Source organism: Cololabis saira, chromosome 17 (assembly GCF_033807715.1).
Source record: "Cololabis saira isolate AMF1-May2022 chromosome 17, fColSai1.1, whole genome shotgun sequence".
NCBI lineage: Eukaryota > Metazoa > Chordata > Actinopteri > Beloniformes > Belonidae > Cololabis > Cololabis saira.
Window position 1 is genome coordinate 38,975,547 of NC_084603.1, and position 22,635 is coordinate 38,998,181.

Consider the following 22,635-nt stretch of genomic DNA (forward strand, 5'->3'; position numbering starts at 1 on the left):
TGTAGCTGTGTAACTCTGTAGCTATGTAACACTGTACCTCTGTAGCTGTGTACTTCTGTAGCTGTGTACCTCTGTAGCTGTGTAGCTGTGTAACTCTGTACCTCTGTACCTCTGTAGCTGTGTACCTCTGTACCTGTGTAGCTGTGTAACTCTGTAGCTGTAACTAATGTTATTTATATAGCGTCTAATAGAATAACAACATTTAATATATGGTTCGGTACCATTCAGAACGAAAGAACATTGTTAGAGTTTGTTTTACATTTTTTTAGTGTTTATTAACTTGCCGTTTTGGGCCTACTCGTCAACAGAATTGCACCCTTACTGAGAAGGATGTTTCCGTCAATGACCTTCTGTTGCCGGCGCTGAGGAAGTTAAGACTATACTTTCAGGGATCATTTCTATAGTTCTTGACTTGGGAAATGTGTTTCTAAAGTGTTTGGTCTCGCTATCCACGATGATGAGTCGTAATACCCCCTTTTGAGCGTGAAGCGGGCAAGAAATAATGATTTATTTCATATGTTTCTGGTCATTGATGACTGTTCTGTACTCCTACTTGGAGTATCGAGGAAGGGGGTATGATCAGAGTGGTAGCTCATTACTGTTCAAAGAAATGAATATATTAAATCACATGTGATCATTGATATTGTCAGTTTTTTGTTATTGTGTAGCTGTGTACCTCTGTAGCTCTGTACCTCTTTATCTCTGTAGCTGTGTAGCTCTGTACCTCTTTATCTGTGTACCTCTGTAGCTGTGTAACTCTGTACCTATGTAGATGTGTAACTCTGTACCTCTGTAGCTGTGTAACTCTGTACCTCTGTAACTGTGTAACTCTGTACCTCTGTAACTGTGTACCTCTGTAGCTGTGTAACTCTGGTGTACCTCTGTAGCTGTGTAACTCTGTAGCTGTGTAACTCTGTAGCTGTGTACTTCTGTAGCTGTGTACCTCTGTAGCTGTGTAGCTGTGTACCTCTGTACCTCTGTAGCTGTGTAACTCTGTAGCTGTGTAGCTGTGTAACTCTGTACCTCTGTAGCTGTGTAACTCTGTAGCTGTGTAGCTGTGTAGGTCTGTAGCTGTGTAACTCTGTAGCTGTGTAACTCTGTACCTCTGTAGCTGTGTAACTCTGTACCTCTGTAGCTGTGTAACTCTGTAGCTGTGTAACTCTGTACCTCTGTAGCTGTGTAACTCTGTAGCTGTGTAGCTGTGTAACTCTGTAGCTCTGTACCTCTTTACCTCTGTAGCTGTGTAGCTCTGTACCTCTTTATCTGTGTACCTCTGTAGCTCTGTAACTCTGTACCTATGTAGATGTGTAACTCTTTACCTCTGTAGCTGTGTAACTCTGTACCTCTTTATCTGTGTACCTCTGTAGCTGTGTAACTCTGTACCTATGTAGATGTGTAACTCTTTACCTCTGCAGCTGTGTAACTCTGTACCTCTGTAACTGTGTAACTCTGTACCTTTGTAACTGTGTACCTCTGTACCTCTGTAACTCTGTAGCTGTGTAACTCTGTAGCTGTGTAACTCTGTACCTCTGTAGCTGTGTAACTCTGTAGCTGTGTAGCTGTGTAACTCTGTAGTTTTGTAACTCTGTAGCTGTGTACCTCTGTAGTTGTGTAACTCTGTACCTCTGTAGCTGTGTAGCTCTGTAGCTGTGTAACTCTGTAACTGTGTAACTGTGTAACTCTGTACCTCTGTAGCTGTGTAACTCTGTAGCTGTGTAGCTGTGTAGCTCTGTAGCTGTGTAACTCTGTAGCTGTGTAACTCTGTACCTCTGTAGCTATGTAACACTGTACCTCTGTAGCTGTGTACTTCTGTAGCTGTGAACCTCTGTAGCTGTGTAGCTGTGTAACTCTGTACCTCTGTACCTCTGTAGCTGTGTACCTCTGTACCTGTGTAGCTGTGTAACTCTGTAGCTGTAACTAATGTTATTTATATAGCGTCTAATAGAATAACAACATTTAATATATGGTTCGGTACCATTCAGAACGAAAGAACATTGTTAGAGTTTGTTTTACATTTTTTTAGTGTTTATTAACTTGCCGTTTTGGGCCTACTCGTCAACAGAATTGCACCCTTACTGAGAAGGATGTTTCCGTCAATGACCTTCTGTTGCCGGTGCTGAGGAAGTTAAGACTATACTTTCAGGGATCATTTCTATAGTTCTTGACTTGAGAAATGTGTTTCTAAAGTGTTTGGTCTCGCTATCCACGATGATGAGTCGTAATACCCCCTTTTGAGCGTGAAGCGGGCAAGAAATAATGATTTATTTCATATGTTTCTTGTCATTGATGACTGTTCTGTACTCCTACTTGGAGTATTGAGGAAGGGGGTATGATCAGAGTGGTAGCTCATTACTGTTCAAAGAAATGAATATATTAAATCACATGTGATCATTGATATTGTCAGTTTTTTTGTTATTGTGTAGCTGTTTACCTGTGTACCTCTGTAGCTCTGTACCTCTTAACCTCTGTAGCTGTGTAGCTCTGTATCTCTTTATCTGTGTGCCTCTGTAACTCTGCACCTATGTAGCTGTGTAACTCTGTACCTCTGTAGCTGTGTAGCTCTGTAGCTGTGTAACTCTGTAGCTGTGTAACTCTGTACCTCTGTAGCTGTGTAACTCTGTAGCTGTGTAGCTGTGTAGCTCTGTAGCTGTGTAACTCTGTAGCTGTGTAACTCTGTACCTCTGTAGCTGTGTAACACTGTACCTCTGTAGCTGTGTACTTCTGTAGCTGTGAACCTCTGTAGCTGTGTAGCTGTGTAACTCTGTACCTCTGTACCTCTGTAGCTGTGTACCTCTGTACCTGTGTAGCTGTGTAACTCTGTAGCTGTAACTAATGTTATTTATATAGCGTCTAATAGAATAACAACATTTAATATATGGTTCGGTACCATTCAGAACGAAAGAACATTGTTAGAGTTTGTTTTACATTTTTTTAGTGTTTATTAACTTGCCGTTTTGGGCCTACTCGTCAACAGAATTGCACCCTTACTGAGAAGGATGTTTCCGTCAATGACCTTCTGTTGCCGGCGCTGAGGAAGTTAAGACTATACTTTCAGGGATCATTTCTATAGTTCTTGACTTGGGAAATGTGTTTCTAAAGTGTTTGGTCTCGCTATCCACGATGATGAGTCGTAATACCCCCATTTGAGTGTGAAGCGGGCAAGAAATAATGATTTATTTCATATGTTTCTGGTCATTGATGACTGTTCTGTACTCCTACTTGGAGTATCGAGGAAGGGGGTATGATCAGAGTGGTAGCTCATTACTGTTCAAAGAAATGAATATATTAAATCACATGTGATCATTGATATTGTCAGTTTTTTGTTATTGTGTAGCTGTGTACCTCTGTAGCTCTGTACCTCTTTATCTCTGTAGCTGTGTAGCTCTGTACCTCTTTATCTGTGTACCTCTGTAGCTGTGTAACTCTGTACCTATGTAGATGTGTAACTCTGTACCTCTGTAGCTGTGTAACTCTGTACCTCTGTAACTGTGTAACTCTGTACCTCTGTAACTGTGTACCTCTGTAGCTGTGTAACTCTGGTGTACCTCTGTAGCTGTGTAACTCTGTAGCTGTGTAACTCTGTAGCTGTGTACTTCTGTAGCTGTGTACCTCTGTAGCTGTGTACCTCTGTACCTCTGTAGCTGTGTAACTCTGTAGCTGTGTAGCTGTGTAACTCTGTACCTCTGTAGCTGTGTAATTCTGTAGCTGTGTAGCTGTGTAGGTCTGTAGCTGTGTAACTCTGTAGCTGTGTAACTCTGTACCTCTGTAGCTGTGTAACTCTGTACCTCTGTAGCTGTGTAACTCTGTAGCTGTGTAACTCTGTACCTCTGTAGCTGTGTAACTCTGTAGCTGTGTAGCTGTGTAACTCTGTAGCTCTGTACCTCTTTACCTCTGTAGCTGTGTAGCTCTGTACCTCTTTATCTGTGTACCTCTGTAGCTCTGTAACTCTGTACCTATGTAGATGTGTAACTCTTTACCTCTGTAGCTGTGTAACTCTGTACCTATGTAGATGTGTAACTCTTTACCTCTGCAGCTGTGTGACTCTGTACCTTTGTAGCTGTGTAACTCTGTACCTCTGTAACTGTGTAACTATGTACCTCTGTAACTGTGTACCTCTGTACCTCTGTAACTCTGTAGCTGTGTAACTCTGTAGCTGTGTAACTCTGTACCTCTGTAGCTGTGTAACTCTGTAGCTGTGTAGCTGTGTAACTCTGTAGCTGTGTAACACTGTACCTCTGTAGCTGTGTACTTCTGTAGCTGTGTACCTCTGTAGCTGTGTAGCTGTGTAACTCTGTACCTCTGTAGCTGTGTAACTCTGTAGCTGTGTAGCTGTGTAGGTCTCTAGCTGTGTAACTCTGTAGCTGTGTAACTCTGTACCTCTGTAGCTGTGTAACTCTGTAGCTGTGTAACTCTGTAGCTGTGTAACTCTGTACCTCTGTAGCTGTGTAACTCTGTAGCTGTGTAGCTGTGTAACTCTGTAGTTTTGTAACTCTGTAGCTGTGTACCTCTGTAGTTGTGTAACTCTGTACCTCTGTAGCTGTGTAGCTCTGTAGCTGTGTAACTCTGTAGCTGTGTAACTCTGTACCTCTGTAGCTGTGTAACTCTGTAGCTGTGTAGCTGTGTAGCTCTGTAGCTGTGTAACTCTGTAGCTGTGTAACTCTGTACCTCTGTAGCTATGTAACACTGTACCTCTGTAGCTGTGTACTTCTGTAGCTGTGAACCTCTGTAGCTGTGTAGCTGTGTAACTCTGTACCTCTGTACCTCTGTACCTGTGTAGCTGTGTAACTCTGTAGCTGTAACTAATGTTATTTATATAGCGTCTAATAGAATAACAACATTTAATATATGGTTCGGTACCATTCAGAACGAAAGAACATTGTTAGAGTTTGTTTTACATTTTTTTAGTGTTTATTAACTTGCCGTTTTGGGCCTACTCGTCAATAGAATTGCACCCTTACTGAGAAGGATTTTTCCGTCAATGACCTTCTGTTGCCGGTGCTGAGGAAGTTAAGACTATACTTTCAGGGATCATTTCTATAGTTCTTGACTTGAGAAATGTGTTTCTAAAGTGTTTGGTCTCGCTATCCACGATGATGAGTCGTAATACCCCCTTTTGAGCGTGAAGCGGGCAAGAAATAATGATTTATTTCATATGTTTCTTGTCATTGATGACTGTTCTGTACTCCTACTTGGAGTATTGAGGAAGGGGGTATGATCAGAGTGGTAGCTCATTACTGTTCAAAGAAATGAATATATTAAATCACATGTGATCATTGATATTGTCAGTTTTTTTGTTATTGTGTAGCTGTTTACCTGTGTACCTCTGTAGCTCTGTACCTCTTAACCTCTGTAGCTGTGTAGCTCTGTATCTCTTTATCTGTGTGCCTCTGTAACTCTGCACCTATGTAGCTGTGTAACTCTGTACCTCTGTAGCTGTGTAACTCTGTACCTCTGTAGCTGTGTAGCTCTGTAGCTGTGTAACTCTGTAGCTGTGTAACTCTGTACCTCTGTAGCTGTGTAACGCTGTAGCTGTGTAGCTGTGTAGCTCTGTAGCTGTGTAACTCTGTAGCTGTGTAGCTGTGTAACTCTGTAGCTTTGTAACACTGTACCTCTGTAGCTGTGTACTTCTGTAGCTGTGTACCTCTGTAGCTGTGTAGCTGTGTAACTCTGTACCTCTGTAGCTGTGTAACTCTGTAGCTGTGTAGCTGTGTAGGTCTGTAGCTGTGTAACTCTGTAGCTGTGTAACTCTGTACCTCTGTAGCTGTGTAACTCTGTACCTCTGTAGCTGTGTAACTCTGTAGCTGTGTAACTCTGTACCTCTGTAGCTGTGTAACTCTGTAGCTGTGTAGCTGTGTAACTCTGTAGCTGTGTAGCTGTGTAACTCTGTAGTTTTGTAACTCTGTAGCTGTGTACCTCTGTAGTTGTGTAACTCTGTACCTCTGTAACTCTGTACCTCTGTAGCTGTGTAGCTCTGTAGCTGTGTAACTCTGTAGCTGTGTAACTCTGTAGCTGTGTAACTCTGTACCTCTGTAGCTGTGTAACTCTGTAACTGTGTAGCTGTGTAGCTCTGTAGCTGTGTAACTCTGTAGCTGTGTATCTCTGTACCTCTGTAGCTATGTAACACTGTACCTCTGTAGCTGTGTACTTCTGTAGCTGTGTACCTCTGTAGCTGTGTAGCTGTGTAACTCTGTACCTCTGTACCTCTGTAGCTGTGTACCTCTGTACCTGTGTAGCTGTGTAACTCTGTAGCTTTAACTAATGTTATTTATATAGCGTCTAATAGAATAACAACATTTAATATATGGTTCGGTACCATTCAGAACGAAAGAACATTGTTAGAGTTTGTTTTACATTTTTTTAGTGTTTATTAACTTGCCGTTTTGGGCCTACTCGTCAACAGAATTGCACCCTTACTGAGAAGGATGTTTCCGTCAATGACCTTCTGTTGCCGGCGCTGAGGAAGTTAAGACTATACTTTCAGGGATCATTTCTATAGTTCTTGACTTGGGAAATGTGTTTCTAAAGTGTTTGGTCTCGCTATCCACGATGATGAGTCGTAATACCCCCATTTGAGCGTGAAGCGGGCAAGAAATAATGATTTATTTCCTATGTTTCTGGTCATTGATGACTGTTCTGTACTCCTACTTGGAGTATCGAGGAAGGGGGTATGATCAGAGTGGTAGCTCATTACTGTTCAAAGAAATGAATATATTAAATCACATGTGATCATTGATATTGTCAGTTTTTTGTTATTGTGTAGCTGTGTACCTCTGTAGCTCTGTACCTCTTTATCTCTGCAGCTGTGTAGCTCTGTACCTCTTTATCTGTGTACCTCTGTAGCTGTGTAACTCTGTACCTATGTAGATGTGTAACTCTGTACCTCTGTAGCTGTGTAACTCTGTACCTCTGTAACTGTGTAACTCTGTACCTCTGTAACTGTGTACCTTTGTAGCTGTGTAACTCTGGTGTACCTCTGTAGCTGTGTAACTCTGTAGCTGTGTAACTCTGTAGCTGTGTACTTCTGTAGCTGTGTACCTCTGTAGCTGTGTAGCTGTGTACCTCTGTACCTCTGTAGCTGTGTAACTCTGTAGCTGTGTAGCTGTGTAACTCTGTACCTCTGTAGCTGTGTAATTCTGTAGCTATGTAGCTGTGTAGGTCTGTAGCTGTGTAACTCTGTAGCTGTGTAACTCTGTACCTCTGTAGCTGTGTAACTCTGTACCTCTGTAGCTGTGTAACTCTGTAGCTGTGTAACTCTGTACCTCAGTAGCTGTGTAACTCTGTAGCTGTGTAGCTGTGTAACTCTGTAGCTCTGTACCTCTTTACCTCTGTAGCTGTGTAGCTCTGTACCTCTTTATCTGTGTACCTCTGTAGCTCTGTAACTCTGTACCTATGTAGATGTGTAACTCTTTACCTCTGTAGCTGTGTAACTCTGTACCTCTTTATCTGTGTACCTCTGTAGCTGTGTAACTCTGTACCTATGTAGATGTGTAACTCTTTACCTCTGCAGCTGTGTGACTCTGTACCTTTGTAGCTGTGTAACTCTGTACCTCTGTAACTGTGTAACTGTGTACCTCTGTAGCTATGTAACACTGTACCTCTGTAGCTGTGTACTTCTGTAGCTGTGAACCTCTGTAGCTGTGTAGCTGTGTAACTCTGTACCTCTGTACCTCTGTAGCTGTGTACCTCTGCACCTGTGTAGCTGTGTAACTCTGTAGCTGTAACTAATGTTATTTATATAGCGTCTAATAGAATAACAACATTTAATATATGGTTCGGTACCATTCAGAACGAAAGAACATTGTTAGAGTTTGTTTTACATTTTTTTTAGTGTTTATTAACTTGCCGTTTTGGGCCTACTCGTCAACAGAATTGCACCCTTACTGAGAAGGATGTTTCCGTCAATGACCTTCTGTTGCCGGTGCTGAGGAAGTTAAGACTATACTTTCAGGGATCATTTCTATAGTTCTTGACTTGAGAAATGTGTTTCTAAAGTGTTTGGTCTCGCTATCCACGATGATGAGTCGTAATACCCCCTTTTGAGCGTGAAGCGGGCAAGAAATAATGATTTATTTCATATGTTTCTTGTCATTGATGACTGTTCTGTACTCCTACTTGGAGTATTGAGGAAGGGGGTATGATCAGAGTGGTAGCTCATTACTGTTCAAAGAAATGAATATATTAAATCACATGTGATCATTGATATTGTCAGTTTTTTTGTTATTGTGTAGCTGTTTACCTGTGTACCTCTGTAGCTCTGTACCTCTTAACCTCTGTAGCTGTGTAGCTCTGTATCTCTTTATCTGTGTGCCTCTGTAACTCTGCACCTATGTAGCTGTGTAACTCTGTACCTCTGTAGCTGTGTAACTCTGTACCTCTGTAGCTGTGTAGCTCTGTAGCTGTGTAACTCTGTAGCTGTGTAACTCTGTACCTCTGTAGCTGTGTAACTCTGTGGCTGTGTAGCTGTGTAGCTCTGTAGCTGTGTAACTCTGTAGCTGTGTAACTCTGTACCTCTGTAGCTGTGTAACACTGTACCTCTGTAGCTGTGTACTTCTGTAGCTGTGAACCTCTGTAGCTGTGTAGCTGTGTAACTCTGTACCTCTGTACCTCTGTAGCTGTGTACCTCTGTACCTGTGTAGCTGTGTAACTCTGTAGCTGTAACTAATGTTATTTATATAGCGTCTAATAGAATAACAACATTTAATATATGGTTCGGTACCATTCAGAACGAAAGAACATTGTTAGAGTTTGTTTTACATTTTTTTAGTGTTTATTAACTTGCCGTTTTGGGCCTACTCGTCAACAGAATTGCACCCTTACTGAGAAGGATGTTTCCGTCAATGACCTTCTGTTGCCGGCGCTGAGGAAGTTAAGACTATACTTTCAGGGATCATTTCTATAGTTCTTGACTTGGGAAATGTGTTTCTGAAGTGTTTGGTCTCGCTATCCACGATGATGAGTCGTAATACCCCCATTTGAGCGTGAAGCGGGCAAGAAATAATGATTTATTTCATATGTTTCTGGTCATTGATGACTGTTCTGTACTCCTACTTGGAGTATCGAGGAAGGGGGTATGATCAGAGTGGTAGCTCATTACTGTTCAAAGAAATGAATATATTAAATCACATGTGATCATTGATATTGTCAGTTTTTTGTTATTGTGTAGCTGTGTACCTCTGTAGCTCTGTACCTCTTTATCTCTGTAGCTGTGTAGCTCTGTACCTCTTTATCTGTGTACCTCTGTAGCTGTGTAACTCTGTACCTATGTAGATGTGTAACTCTGTACCTCTGTAGCTGTGTAACTCTGTACCTCTGTAACTGTGTAACTCTGTCCCTCTGTAACTGTGTACCTCTGTAGCTGTGTAACTCTGGTGTACCTCTGTAGCTGTGTAACTCTGTAGCTGTGTAACTCTGTAGCTGTGTACTTCTGTAGCTGTGTACCTCTGTAGCTGTGTAGCTGTGTACCTCTGTACCTCTGTAGCTGTGTAACTCTGTAGCTGTGTAGCTGTGTAACTCTGTACCTCTGTAGCTGTGTAATTCTGTAGCTATGTAGCTGTGTAGGTCTGTAGCTGTGTAACTCTGTAGCTGTGTAACTCTGTACCTCTGTAGCTGTGTAACTCTGTACCTCTGTAGCTGTGTAACTCTGTAGCTGTGTAACTCTGTACCTCTGTAGCTGTGTAACTCTGTAGCTGTGTAGCTGTGTAACTCTGTAGCTCTGTACCTCTTTACCTCTGTAGCTGTGTAGCTCTGTACCTCTTTATCTGTGTACCTCTGTAGCTCTGTAACTCTGTACCTATGTAGATGTGTAACTCTTTACCTCTGTAGCTGTGTAACTCTGTACCTCTTTATCTGTGTACCTCTGTAGCTGTGTAACTCTGTACCTATGTAGATGTGTAACTCTTTACCTCTGCAGCTGTGTGACTCTGTACCTTTGTAGCTGTGTAACTCTGTACCTCTGTAACTGTGTAACTGTGTACCTCTGTAACTGTGTACCTCTGTACCTCTGTAACTCTGTAGCTGTGTAACTCTGTAGCTGTGTAACTCTGTACCTCTGTAGCTGTGTAACTCTGTAGCTGTGTAGCTGTGTAACTCTGTAGCTGTGTAACACTGTACCTCTGTAGCTGTGTACTTCTGTAGCTGTGTACCTCTGTAGCTGTGTAGCTGTGTAACTCTGTACCTCTGTAGCTGTGTAACTCTGTAGCTGTGTAGCTGTGTAGGTCTCTAGCTGTGTAACTCTGTAGCTGTGTAACTCTGTACCTCTGTAGCTGTGTAACTCTGTACCTCTGTAGCTGTGTAACTCTGTAGCTGTGTAACTCTGTACCTCTGTAGCTGCGTAACTCTGTAGCTGTGTAGCTGTGTAACTCTGTAGCTGTGTAGCTGTGTAACTCTGTAGTTTTGTAACTCTGTAGCTGTGTACCTCTGTAGTTGTGTAACTCTGTACCTCTGTAGCTGTGTAGCTCTGTAGCTGTGTAACTCTGTAGCTGTGTAACTCTGTACCTCTGTAGCTGTGTAACTCTGTAACTGTGTAGCTGTGTAGCTCTGTAGCTGTGTAACTCTGTAGCTGTGTAACTCTGTACCTCTGTAGCTATGTAACACTGTACCTCTGTAGCTGTGTACTTCTGTAGCTGTGTACCTCTGTAGCTGTGTAGCTGTGTAACTCTGTACCTCTGTACCTCTGTAGCTGTGTACCTCTGTACCTGTGTAGCTGTGTAACTCTGTAGCTTTAACTAATGTTATTTATATAGCGTCTAATAGAATAACAACATTTAATATATGGTTCGGTACCATTCAGAACGAAAGAACATTGTTAGAGTTTGTTTTACATTTTTTTAGTGTTTATTAACTTGCCGTTTTGGGCCTACTCGTCAACAGAATTGCACCCTTACTGAGAAGGATGTTTCCGTCAATGACCTTCTGTTGCCGGCGCTGAGGAAGTTAAGACTATACTTTCAGGGATCATTTCTATAGTTCTTGACTTGAGAAATGTGTTTCTAAAGTGTTTGGCCTCGCTATCCACGATGATTAGTCGTAATACCCCCTTTTGAGTGTGAAGCTGGCAAGAAATAATGATTTATTTCATATGTTTCTGGTCATTGATGACTGTTCTGTACTCCTACTTGGAGTATCAAGGAAGGGGGTATGATTAGAGTGGTAGCTCATTACTGTTCAAAGAAATTAATATATTAAAATCACATGTGATCATTGATATTGTCAGTTTTTTGTTATTGTGTAGCTGTGTACCTCTGTAGCTCTGTACCTCTTTACCTCTGTAGCTGTGTAGCTCTGTACCTCTTTATCTGTGTACCTCTGTAACTCTGTACCTATGTAGATGTGTAACTCTGTACCTTTGTAGCTTTGTAACTCTGTACCTCTGTAACTGTGTAACTCTGTACCTCTGTAACTGTGTACCTCTGTACCTCTGTAGCTGTGTAGCTGTGTAGGTCTGTAGCTGTGTAACTCTGTAGCTGTGTAACTCTGTACCTCTGTAGCTGTGTAACTCTGTAGCTGTGTGCTGTGTAACTCTGTAGCTGTGTAACACTGTACCTCTGTAGCTGTGTACTTCTGAAGCTGTGTACCTATGTAGCTGTGTAACTCTGTAGCTTTAACTAATGTTATTTATAAAGCGTCTAATATAATAACAAAATTTAATATATGTTTTGGTACCGTTCAGAACGAAAGAACATTGTTAGAGTTTGTTTTAAATTTCTTTAGTGTTTATTAACTTGCCGTTTTGGGCCTACTCGTCAACAGAATTGCACCCTTACTGAGAAGGATGTTTCCGTCAATGACCTTCTGTTGCCGGCGCTGAGGAAGTTAAGACTATACTTTCAGGGATCATTTCTATAGTTCTTGACTTGAGAAATGTGTTTCTAAAGTGTTCGGTCTCGTTATCCACAATGATGAGTCGTAATACCCCCTTTTGAGCGTGAAGCGGGCAAGAAATAATGATTTATTTAATATGTTTCTGGTCATTGATGACTGTTCTGTACTCCTACTTGGAGTATCGAGGAAGGGGGTATGATCAGAGTGGTAGCTCTTTACTGTTCAAAGAAATGAATATATTAAATCACATGTGATCATTGATATTGTCAGTTTTTTATTATTGTGTAGCTGTGTAGCTCTGTACCTCTTTACCTCTGTAGCTGTGTAGCTCTGTATCTCTTTACCTGTGTACCTCTGTAGCTCTGTAACTCTGCACCTATGTAGCTGTGTAACTCTGTACCTCTGTAGCTGTGTAACTCTGTACCTCTGTAACTGTGTAACTCTGTACCTCTGTAACTGTGTACCTCTATAGCTGTGTAACTCTGTAGCTGTGTAACTCTCTACCTCTGTAGCTGTGTAACTCTGTAGCTGTGTGCTGTGTAACTCTGTAGCTGTGTAACACTGTACCTCTGTAGCTGTGTACTTCTGTAGGTGTGTACCTCTGTAGCTGTGTAGCTGTGTACCTCTGTACCTCTGTAGCTGTGTAACTCTGTAGCTGTAACTAATGTTATTTATATAGCGTCTAATAGAAATACAACATTTAATATATGGTTCGGTACCGTTCAGAACGAAAGAACATTGTTAGAGTTTGTTTTACATTTTTTTAGTGTTTATTAACTTGCCGTTTTGGGCCTACTCATCAACAGAATTGCACCCTTACTGACAAGGATGTTTCCGTCAATGACCTTCTGTTGCCGGCGCTGAGGAAGTTAAGACTATGCTTTCAGGGATCATTTCTATAGTTCTTGACTTGAGAAATGTGTTTCTAAAGTGTTTGGTCTCGCTATCCACGATGATGAGTCGTAATACCCCCTTTTGAGCATGAAGCGGCCAAGAAATAATGATTTATTTCATATGTTTCTTGTCATTGATGACTGTTCTGTACTCCTACTTGGAGTATCGAGGAAGGGGGTATGATCAGAGTGGTAGCTCATTACTGTTCAAAGAAATGAATATATTAAATCACATGTGATCATTGATATTGTCAGTGTGTACCTATGTAGCTGTGTAACTCTGTACCTATGTAGATGTGTAACTCTTTACCTCTGCAGCTGTGTAACTCTGTACCTTTGTAGCTGTGTAACTCTGTACCTCTGTAACTGTGTAACTCTGTACCTCTGTAACTGTGTACCTCTGTACCTCTGTAACTCTGTAGCTGTGTAACTCTGTAGCTGTGTAACTCTGTACCTCTGTAGCTGTGTAACTCTGTAGCTGTGTAGCTGTGTAACTCTGTAGCTTTGTAACACTGTACCTCTGTAGCTGTGTACTTCTGTAGCTGTGTACCTCTGTAGCTGTGTAGCTGTGTAACTCTGTACCTCTGTAGCTGTGTAACTCTGTAGCTGTGTAGCTGTGTAGGTCTGTAGCTGTGTAACTCTGTAGCTGTGTAACTCTGTACCTCTGTAGCTGTGTAACTCTGTACCTCTGTAGCTGTGTAACTCTGTAGCTGTGTAACTCTGTACCTCTGTAGCTGTGTAACTCTGTAGCTGTGTAGCTGTGTAACTCTGTAGCTGTGTAGCTGTGTAACTCTGTAGTTTTGTAACTCTGTAGCTGTGTACCTCTGTAGTTGTGTAACTCTGTACCTCTGTAACTCTGTACCTCTGTAGCTGTGTAGCTCTGTAGCTGTGTAACTCTGTAGCTGTGTAACTCTGTACCTCTGTAGCTGTGTAACTCTGTAACTGTGTAGCTGTGTAGCTCTGTAGCTGTGTAACTCTGTAGCTGTGTATCTCTGTACCTCTGTAGCTATGTAACACTGTACCTCTGTAGCTGTGTACTTCTGTAGCTGTGTACCTCTGTAGCTGTGTAGCTGTGTAACTCTGTACCTCTGTACCTCTGTAGCTGTGTACCTCTGTACCTGTGTAGCTGTGTAACTCTGTAGCTTTAACTAATGTTATTTATATAGCGTCTAATAAAATAACAACATTTAATATATGGTTCGGTACCATTCAGAACGAAAGAACATTGTTAGAGTTTGTTTTACATTTTTTTAGTGTTTATTAACTTGCCGTTTTGGGCCTACTCGTCAACAGAATTGCACCCTTACTGAGAAGGATGTTTCCGTCAATGACCTTCTGTTGCCGGCGCTGAGGAAGTTAAGACTATACTTTCAGGGATCATTTCTATAGTTCTTGACTTGAGAAATGTGTTTCTAAAGTGTTTGGCCTCGCTATCCACGATGATGAGTCGTAATACCCCCTTTTGAGTGTGAAGCGGGCAAGAAATAATGATTTATTTCATATGTTTCTGGTCATTGATGACTGTTCTGTACTCCTACTTGGAGTATCGAGGAAGGGGGTATGATCAGAGTGGTAGCTCATTACTGTTCAAAGAAATTAATATATTAAAATCACATGTGATCATTGATATTGTCAGTTTTTTGTTATTGTGTAGCTGTGTACCTCTGTAGCTCTGTACCTCTTTACCTCTGTAGCTGTGTAGCTCTGTACCTCTTTATCTGTGTACCTCTGTAGCTCTGTAACTCTGTACCTATGTAGATGTGTAACTCTGTACCTTTGTAGCTGTGTAACTCTGTACCTCTGTAACTGTGTAACTCTGTACCTCTGTAACTGTGTACCTCTGTACCTCTGTAGCTGTGTAGCTGTGTAGGTCTGTAGCTGTGTAACTCTGTAGCTGTGTAACTCTGTACCTCTGTAGCTGTGTAACTCTGTAGCTGTGTGCTGTGTAACTCTGTAGCTGTGTAACACTGTACCTCTGTAGCTGTGTACTTCTGTAGCTGTGTACCTATGTAGCTGTGTAACTCTGTAGCTGTAACTAATGTTATTTATATAGCGTCTAATATAATAACAAAATTTAATATATGTTTTGGTACCGTTCAGAACGAAAGAACATTGTTAGAGTTTGTTTTAAATTTCTTTAGTGTTTATTAACTTGCCGTTTTGGGCCTACTCGTCAACAGAATTGCACCCTTACTGAGAAGGATGTTTCCGTCAATGACCTTCTGTTGCCAGCGCTGAGGAAGTTAAGACTATACTTTCAGGGATCATTTCTATAGTTCTTGACTTGAGAAATGTGTTTCTAAAGTGTTCGGTCTCGTTATCCACAATGGCCGGGTTTCCCAGATCCAACCTCTCTTAAGGATTTAAGAGAGGTTCAAAGAAGGTTTGAACTAAGAGAGAACCCTAAGATACGGGTGTTTCCCAGATGACTTCTTAACACCGTTCTTTAGTTTCGCTCTTTCAGACGCTCTTTGGAGCAGCTGTCCGGTTCTGAAACCAAATGAATCGATGCCAGGCAAATCGATCACCGATCACTATCAGCGCATTTTCACACGCAGCACTGCTGCCTAACGCACTAATTCACTGCTGCCTGTGCGTTATAATAAAAAATTAAGATGATAAATATAATTCAATGACCCTTTTTCATCCAAACGGTGCGTTACTCCGTTATTTCTGGCTACAGTGAGGCTTTTTTTCCCCACACGCAGAAACCGGGAGGAAACGGGGTGGGCGTGTGTGTGCATTCAAAAACATGAGCCAAGAGAAGGCGAGTTTCGCAAATCGCAACGTGGAATTACAGCAATCCCTGGTTTTTCGCAGGGGTTATGTTCCAAAAAGAACCCGTGATAAGTGAAATTCTTTTTACAATTATAGAGGGCTTCAGATTGCAGAGATCATCCCCGCCTCGCACGTATTCCTCCTCTTCTGAATGATGCGGCATCCCGACTCGCGCTGTATACAGCGCGAGTCGGCAGGTGGGTTTTTTCAAGAGAAGAAAATAGTTATGGGTCGTTGTCTTCGCTCTTTTTTCTTCTGGGCAAAAAGATTCTTTAATATAAACCGACACCATTGATTATATTTGAGACTGTAATGAACGATTCATCAAAGGATCTCGTTCTTCAGCTGCTGCTTCCCTGTCATCACATAGGTGCGCTCGGGCTCGGGCACGGCGCAGGTGTCACGGCTGCCTGACAGCCCGGTCCGACAGCACGTCCAGGGGATTGAAGTGCTGACGCACGAATGCGTTCATAAAAACAGTTCTGCTTCGCGCACGGCGATGCGGTTGATTTGCAGCGAGAACATGCTGTATAGCAGCCAAATTATCAAATAAATGATATTCATGATGATCGTTTTATTTGTGCGTAAAGCATAAAGCATATACAGGAACACACTTGTTATTCCTTATTTTTCTTTTTTTTCCCCCTTTGCTGTCACCAATAAATGCAAAACAATATAAATCTAAAGTATAAAATAGATCAAAATTTGTGCGGGGTGCATTGTTTTAATATCTCATTGCTTGGTGTGATATTGATTTGCCTGACGCGGCTGGATCTGTGAGTCTTTGTTCACTAAGATGGTTGTAAAGACTGGGTCAGCAGCATCTTTCATTTCCTTCTTAATGAAAGAGATACTTAAGCTAAGAGCGACTCTGGGAAACGCGATTTTCTTTCACAGGCTCCTTAAGAAGGTTTGAAAGAAGTCTTTCGCTGTTAAGAACTACTTAACTGATCTGGGAAACCCGGCCAATGATGAGTCGTAATACCCCCTTTTGAGCGTGAAGCGGGCAAGAAATAATGATTTATTTAATATGTTTCTGGTCATTGATGACTGTTCTGTACTCCTACTTGGAGTATCGAGGAAGGGGGTATGATCAGAGTGGTAGCTCTTTACTGTTCAAAGAAATGAATATATTAAATCATATGTGATCATTGATATTGTCAGTTTTTTATTATTGTGTAGCTGTGTAGCTCTGTACCTCTTTACCTCTGTAGCTGTGTAGCTCTGTATCTCTTTATCTGTGTACCTCTGTAGCTCTGTAACTCTGCACCTATGTAGCTGTGTAACTCTGTACCTCTGTAGCTGTGTAACTCTGTACCTCTGTAACTGTGTAACTCTGTACCTCTGTAACTGTGTACCTCTATAGCTGTGTAACTCTGTAGCTGTGTAACTCTCTACCTCTGTAGCTGTGTAACTCTGTAGCTGTGTGCTGTGTAACTCTGTAGCTGTGTAATACTGTACCTCTGTAGCTGTGTACTTCTGTAGGTGTGTACCTCTGTAGCTGTGTAGCTGTGTACCTCTGTAGCTGTGTAACTCTGTAGCTGTAACTAATGTTATTTATATAGCGTCTAATAGAAATATAACATTTAATATATGGTTCGGTACCGTTCAGAACGAAAGAACATTGTTAGAGTTTGTTTTACATTTTTTTAGTGTTTATTAACTTGCCGTTTTGGGCCTACTCATCAACAGAATTGCACCCTTACTGACAAGGATGTTTCCGTCAATGACCTTCTGTTGCCGGCGCTGAGGAAGTTAAGACTATGCTTTCAGGGATCATTTCTATAGTTCTTGACTTGAGAAATGTGTTTCTAAAGTGTTTGGTCTCGCTATCCACGATGATGAGTCGTAATACCCCCTTTTGAGCATGAAGCGGCCAAGAAATAATGATTTATTTCATATGTTTCTTGTCATTGATGACTGTTCTGTACTCCTACTTGGAGTATCGAGGAAGGGGGTATGATCAGAGTGGTAGCTCATTACTGTTCAAAGAAATGAATATATTAAATCACATGTGATCATTGATATTGTCAGTTTTTTGTTATTGTGTAACTCTTTACCTCTGTAGCTGTGTAACTCTGTACCTCTGTAACTCTGTAGCTGTGTATCTCTGTACCTCTTTAGCTGTGTACCTATGTAGCTGTGTAACTCTGTACCTCTGTAACTCTGTACCTGCGTAACTCTGTAGCTGTGTAACTCTGTAGCTGTGTACCTCTGTACCTCTGTAGCTGTGTAACTCTGTACCTCTGTAACTGTGTAACTCTGTACCTCTGTACCTCTGTAACTGTGTACCTCTGTAGCTGTGTAACTCTGTAGCTGTGTAACTCTGTAGCTGTGTAACTCTGTACCTCTGTAGCTGTGTAACTCTGTAGCTGTGTAGCTGTGTAGCTCTGTAGCTGTGTACCTCTGTAGCTGTGTACTTCTGTAGCTGTGTACCTATGTAGCTGTGTAACTCTGTAGCTGTAACTAATGTTATTTATATAGCGTCTAATATAATAACAAAATTTAATATATGTTTTGGTACCGTTCAGAACAAAAGAACATTGTTAGAGTTTGTTTTAAATTTCTTTAGTGTTTATTAACTTGCCGTTTTGGGCCTACTCGTCAACAGAATTGCACCCTTACTGAGAAGGATGTTTCCGTCAATGACCTTCTGTTGCCGGCGCTGAGGAAGTTAAGACTATACTTTCAGGGATCATTTCTATAGTTCTTGACTTGAGAAATGTGTTTCTAAAGTGTTCGTTTTCGTTATCCACGATGATGAGTCGTAATACCCCGCTTTTGAGCGCGAAGCGGGCAAGAAATAATGATTTATTTAATATGTTTCTGGTCATTGATGACTGTTCTGTACTCCTATTTGGAGTATCGAGAAAGGGGGTATGATCAGAGTGGTAGCTCTTTACTGTTCAAAGAAATGAATATATTAAATCACATGTGATCATTGATATTGTCAGTTTTTTATTATTGTGTAGCTGTGTAGCTCTGTACCTCTTTACCTCTGTAGCTGTGTAGCTCTGTATCTCTTTATCTGTGTACCTCTGTAGCTCTGTAACTCTGCACCTATGTAGCTGTGTAACTCTGTACCTCTGTAGCTGTGTAACTCTGTACCTCTGTAACTGTGTAACTCTGTACCTCTGTAACTGTGTACCTCTATAGCTGTGTAACTCTGTAGCTGTGTAACTCTGTAGCTGTGTGCTGTGTAACTCTGTAGCTGTGTAACACTGTACCTCTGTAGCTGTGTACTTCTGTAGGTGTGTACCTCTGTAGCTGTGTAGCTGTGTACCTCTGTACCTCTGTAGCTGTGTAACTCTGTAGCTGTAACTAATGTTATTTATATAGCGTCTAATAGAAATACAACATTTAATATATGGTTCGGTACCGTTCAGAACGAAAGAACATTGTTAGAGTTTGTTTTACATTTTTTTAGTGTTTATTAACTTGCCGTTTTGGGCCTACTCATCAACAGAATTGCCCCCTTACTGACAAGGATGTTTCCGTCAATGACCTTCTGTTGCCGGCGCTGAGGAAGTTAAGACTATGCTTTCAGGGATCATTTCTATAGTTCTTGACTTGAGAAATGTGTTTCTAAAGTGTTTGGTCTCGCTATCCACGATGATGAGTCGTAATACCCCCTTTTGAGCATGAAGCGGCCAAGAAATAATGATTTATTTCATATGTTTCTTGTCATTGATGACTGTTCTATACTCCTACTTGGAGTATCGAGGAAGGGGGTATGATCAGAGTGGTAGCTCATTACTGTTCAAAGAAATGAATATATTAAATCACATGTGATCATTGATATTGTCAGTTTTTTGTTATTGTGTAACTCTTTACCTCTGTAGCTGTGTAACTCTGTAGCTGTGTATCTCTGTACCTCTTTAGCTGTGTACCTATGTAGCTGTGTAACTCTGTACCTCTGTAACTCTGTACCTGCGTAACTCTGTAGCTGTGTACCTCTGTACCTCTGTAGCTGTGTAACTCTGTACCTCTGTACCTCTGTAACTGTGTACCTCTGTAGCTGTGTAACTCTGTAGCTGTGTAACTCTGTACCTCTGTAGCTGTGTAACTCTGTAGCTGTGTAGCTGTGTAGCTGTGTAACTCTGTAGCTGTGTAACTCTGTACCTCTGTAGCTGTGTAACTCTGTAGCTGTGTAGCTGTGTAGCTCTGTAGCTGTGTAACTCTGTAGCTGTGTAACTCTGTACCTCTGTAGCTATGTAACACTGTACCTCTGTAGCTGTGTACTTCTGTAGCTGTGTACCTCTGTAGCTGTGTAGCTGTGTAACTCTGTACCTCTGTACCTCTGTAGCTGTGTACCTCTGTACCTGTGTAGCTGTGTAACTCTGTAGCTGTAACTAATGTTATTTATATAGCGTCTAATAGAATAATAACATTTTATATATGGTTCGGTACCATTCAGAACGAAAGAACATTGTTAGAGTTTGTTTTACATTTTTTTAGTGTTTATTAACTTGCCGTTTTGGGCCTACTCGTCAACAGAATTGCACCCTTACTGAGAAGGATGTTTCCGTCAATGACCTTCTGTTGCCGGCGCTGAGGAAGTTAAGACTATACTTTCAGGGATCATTTCTATAGTTCTTGACTTGGGAAATGTGTTTCTAAAGTGTTTGGTCTCGCTATCCACGATGATGAGTCGTAATACCCCCTTTTGAGTGTGAAGCGGGCAAGAAATAATGATTTATTTCATATGTTTCTGGTCATTGATGACTGTTCTGTACTCCTACTTGGAGTATCGAGGAAGGGGGTATGATCAGAGTGGTAGCTCATTACTGTTCAAAGAAATTAATATATTAAATCACATGTGATCATTGATTTTGTCAGTTTTTTGTTATTGTGTAGCTGTGTACCTCTGTAGCTGTGTAGCTCTGTACCTCTTTATCTGTGTACCTCTGTAGCTCTGTAACTCTGTACCTATGTAGATGTGTAACTCTGTACCTTTGTAGCTGTGTAACTCTGTACCTCTGTAACTGTGTAGCTGTGTAGGTCTGTAGCTGTGTAACTCTGTAGCTGTGTAACTCTGTACCTCTGTAGCTGTGTAACTCTGTAGCTGTGTGCTGTGTAACTCTGTAGCTGTGTAACACTGTACCTCTGTAGCTGTGTACTTCTGTAGCTGTGTACCTCTGTAGCTGTGTAGCTGTGTAACTCTGTAGCTGTAACTAATGTTATTTATATAGCGTCTAATAGAAATACAACATTTAATATATGGTTCGGTACCGTTCAGAACGAAAGAACATTGTTAGAGTTTGTTTTACATTTTTTTAGTGTTTATTAACTTGCCGTTTTGGGCCTACTCATCAACAGAATTGCACCCTTACTGACAAGGATGTTTCCGTCAATGACCTTCTGTTGCCGGCGCTGAGGAAGTTAAGACTATACTTTCAGGGATCATTTCTATAGTTCTTGACTTGAGAAATGTGTTTCTAAAGTGTTCGATCTCGTTATCCACGATGATGAGTCGTAATACCCCCTTTTGAGCGTGAAGCGGGCAAGAAATAATGATTTATTTCATATGTTTCTTGTCATTGATGACTGTTCTGTACTCCTACTTGGAGTATCGAGGAAGGGGGTATGATCAGAGTGGTAGCTCATTACTGTTCAAAGAAATGAATATATTAAATCACATGTGATCATTGATATTGTCAGTTTTTTATTATTGTGTAGCTGTGTAGCTGTGTAGCTCTGTACCTCTTTACCTCTGTAGCTGTGTAGCTCTGTATCTCTTTATCTGTGTACCTCTGTAGCTCTGTAACTCTGCACCTCTGTAGCTGTGTAACTCTGTACCTCTGTAACTGTGTAACTCTGTACCTCTGTAACTGTGTACCTCTGTAGGTGTGTAACTCTGTAGCTGTGTAACTCTGTAGCTGTGTAACTCTCTACCTCTGTAGCTGTGTAACTCTGTAGCTGTGTGCTGTGTAACACTGTACCTCTGTAGCTGTGTACTTCTGTAGCTGTGTAACTCTGTAGCTGTGTAGCTGTGTAACTATGTACCTCTGTACCTCTGTAGCTGTGTACCTCTGTACCTCTGTAGCTGTGTAACTCTGTAGCTGTAACTAATGTTATTTATATAGCGTCTAATAGAAATACAACATTTAATATATGGTTCGGTACCGTTCAGAACGAAAGAACATTGTTAGAGTTTGTTTTACATTTTTTTAGTGTTTATTAACTTGCCGTTTTGGGCCTACTCATCAACAGAATTGCACCCTTACTGACAAGGATGTTTCCGTCAATGACCTTCTGTTGCCGGCGCTGAGGAAATTAAGACTATACTTTCAGGGATCATTTCTATAGTTCTTGACTTGAGAAATGTGTTTCTAAAGTGTTTGGTCTCGCTATCCACGATGATGAGTCATAATACCCCCTTTTGAGCATGAAGCGGCCAAGAAATAATGATTTATTTCATATGTTTCTTGTCATTGATGACTGTTCTGTACTCCTACTTGGAGTATCGAGGGAGGGGGTATGATCAGAGTGGTAGCTCATTACTGTTCAAAGAAATGAATATATTAAATCACATGTGATCATTGATATTGTCAGTTTTTTGTTATTGTGTAACTCTTTACCTCTGTAGCTGTGTAACTCTGTACCTCTGTAACTCTGTAGCTGTGTATCTCTGTACCTCTTTAGCTGTGTACCTATGTAGCTGTGTACCTCTGTAGCTGTGTAACTCTGTACCTCTGTAACTCTGTACCTGCGTAACTCTGTAGCTGTGTAACTCTGTAGCTGTGTACCGCTGTACCTCTGTAGCTGTGTAACTCTGTACCTCTGTAACTGTGTAACTCTGTACCTCTGTACCTCTGTAACTGTGTACCTCTGTAGCTGTGTAACTCTGTAGCAGTGTAACTCTGTAGCTCTGTAACTGTGTAACTTTGTACCTGCGTTACTCTGTACCTCTGTAGTTGTATAGCTGTGTACCTCTGTAGCTGTGTACCTTCACAAACACCACCAACAACGTACATCGTATATATGTAGACTATGTGCGTGGTTGCAATGTAAAAGCATATATCAGACTTTACTCCATAACTTTGAAGCCCTGTCCACTGTTACTGTACTGACACTGTAGCTGTTTAGCTGTGTAACTCTGTAGCTCTGTACCTCTGTAGCTGTGTAAGTCTTTACCTCTGTA

General features: G+C 41.3%; 18 non-coding genes and 1 pseudogene across 18 annotated transcripts; all 19 read left to right on the forward strand.

Annotated features, from left to right (window-relative positions):
• Positions 1 to 373: 373 nt before the first annotated feature.
• Positions 374 to 589, forward strand: LOC133464232 (small nucleolar RNA U3). Its single transcript, XR_009784448.1, has one exon. It is a non-coding gene; the product is annotated as a small nucleolar RNA U3 (small nucleolar RNA).
• Positions 590 to 2,127: 1,538 nt separating this feature from the next.
• On the forward strand, positions 2,128 to 2,343 carry LOC133464257 (small nucleolar RNA U3). The gene has a single exon (XR_009784471.1). It is a non-coding gene; the product is annotated as a small nucleolar RNA U3 (small nucleolar RNA).
• Positions 2,344 to 3,039: 696 nt separating this feature from the next.
• On the forward strand, positions 3,040 to 3,255 carry LOC133464198 (small nucleolar RNA U3). Its single transcript, XR_009784418.1, has one exon. It is a non-coding gene; the product is annotated as a small nucleolar RNA U3 (small nucleolar RNA).
• A 1,754-nt stretch (positions 3,256 to 5,009) lies between these two features.
• Positions 5,010 to 5,225, forward strand: LOC133464193 (small nucleolar RNA U3). The gene has a single exon (XR_009784414.1). It is a non-coding gene; the product is annotated as a small nucleolar RNA U3 (small nucleolar RNA).
• A 1,240-nt stretch (positions 5,226 to 6,465) lies between these two features.
• Positions 6,466 to 6,681, forward strand: LOC133464194 (small nucleolar RNA U3). The gene has a single exon (XR_009784415.1). It is a non-coding gene; the product is annotated as a small nucleolar RNA U3 (small nucleolar RNA).
• A 1,251-nt stretch (positions 6,682 to 7,932) lies between these two features.
• LOC133464205 (small nucleolar RNA U3) lies at positions 7,933 to 8,148 on the forward strand. The gene has a single exon (XR_009784424.1). It is a non-coding gene; the product is annotated as a small nucleolar RNA U3 (small nucleolar RNA).
• Positions 8,149 to 8,868: 720 nt separating this feature from the next.
• LOC133464188 (small nucleolar RNA U3) lies at positions 8,869 to 9,084 on the forward strand. The gene has a single exon (XR_009784409.1). It is a non-coding gene; the product is annotated as a small nucleolar RNA U3 (small nucleolar RNA).
• Positions 9,085 to 10,934: 1,850 nt separating this feature from the next.
• On the forward strand, positions 10,935 to 11,150 carry LOC133464261 (small nucleolar RNA U3). The gene has a single exon (XR_009784475.1). It is a non-coding gene; the product is annotated as a small nucleolar RNA U3 (small nucleolar RNA).
• Positions 11,151 to 11,813: 663 nt separating this feature from the next.
• LOC133464251 (small nucleolar RNA U3) lies at positions 11,814 to 12,029 on the forward strand. The gene has a single exon (XR_009784466.1). It is a non-coding gene; the product is annotated as a small nucleolar RNA U3 (small nucleolar RNA).
• Positions 12,030 to 12,691: 662 nt separating this feature from the next.
• Positions 12,692 to 12,907, forward strand: LOC133464242 (small nucleolar RNA U3). The gene has a single exon (XR_009784457.1). It is a non-coding gene; the product is annotated as a small nucleolar RNA U3 (small nucleolar RNA).
• A 1,164-nt stretch (positions 12,908 to 14,071) lies between these two features.
• LOC133464240 (small nucleolar RNA U3) lies at positions 14,072 to 14,287 on the forward strand. Its single transcript, XR_009784455.1, has one exon. It is a non-coding gene; the product is annotated as a small nucleolar RNA U3 (small nucleolar RNA).
• Positions 14,288 to 14,958: 671 nt separating this feature from the next.
• LOC133464208 (small nucleolar RNA U3) lies at positions 14,959 to 15,087 on the forward strand (annotated as a pseudogene).
• Positions 15,088 to 16,371: 1,284 nt separating this feature from the next.
• On the forward strand, positions 16,372 to 16,594 carry LOC133464206 (small nucleolar RNA U3). The gene has a single exon (XR_009784425.1). It is a non-coding gene; the product is annotated as a small nucleolar RNA U3 (small nucleolar RNA).
• A 654-nt stretch (positions 16,595 to 17,248) lies between these two features.
• LOC133464243 (small nucleolar RNA U3) lies at positions 17,249 to 17,464 on the forward strand. The gene has a single exon (XR_009784458.1). It is a non-coding gene; the product is annotated as a small nucleolar RNA U3 (small nucleolar RNA).
• Positions 17,465 to 18,167: 703 nt separating this feature from the next.
• LOC133464199 (small nucleolar RNA U3) lies at positions 18,168 to 18,384 on the forward strand. The gene has a single exon (XR_009784419.1). It is a non-coding gene; the product is annotated as a small nucleolar RNA U3 (small nucleolar RNA).
• Positions 18,385 to 19,022: 638 nt separating this feature from the next.
• On the forward strand, positions 19,023 to 19,238 carry LOC133464239 (small nucleolar RNA U3). Its single transcript, XR_009784454.1, has one exon. It is a non-coding gene; the product is annotated as a small nucleolar RNA U3 (small nucleolar RNA).
• Positions 19,239 to 20,053: 815 nt separating this feature from the next.
• LOC133464249 (small nucleolar RNA U3) lies at positions 20,054 to 20,269 on the forward strand. Its single transcript, XR_009784464.1, has one exon. It is a non-coding gene; the product is annotated as a small nucleolar RNA U3 (small nucleolar RNA).
• A 606-nt stretch (positions 20,270 to 20,875) lies between these two features.
• Positions 20,876 to 21,091, forward strand: LOC133464214 (small nucleolar RNA U3). The gene has a single exon (XR_009784430.1). It is a non-coding gene; the product is annotated as a small nucleolar RNA U3 (small nucleolar RNA).
• A 678-nt stretch (positions 21,092 to 21,769) lies between these two features.
• Positions 21,770 to 21,985, forward strand: LOC133464230 (small nucleolar RNA U3). The gene has a single exon (XR_009784446.1). It is a non-coding gene; the product is annotated as a small nucleolar RNA U3 (small nucleolar RNA).
• The last annotated feature ends 650 nt before the right edge of the window (positions 21,986 to 22,635 follow it).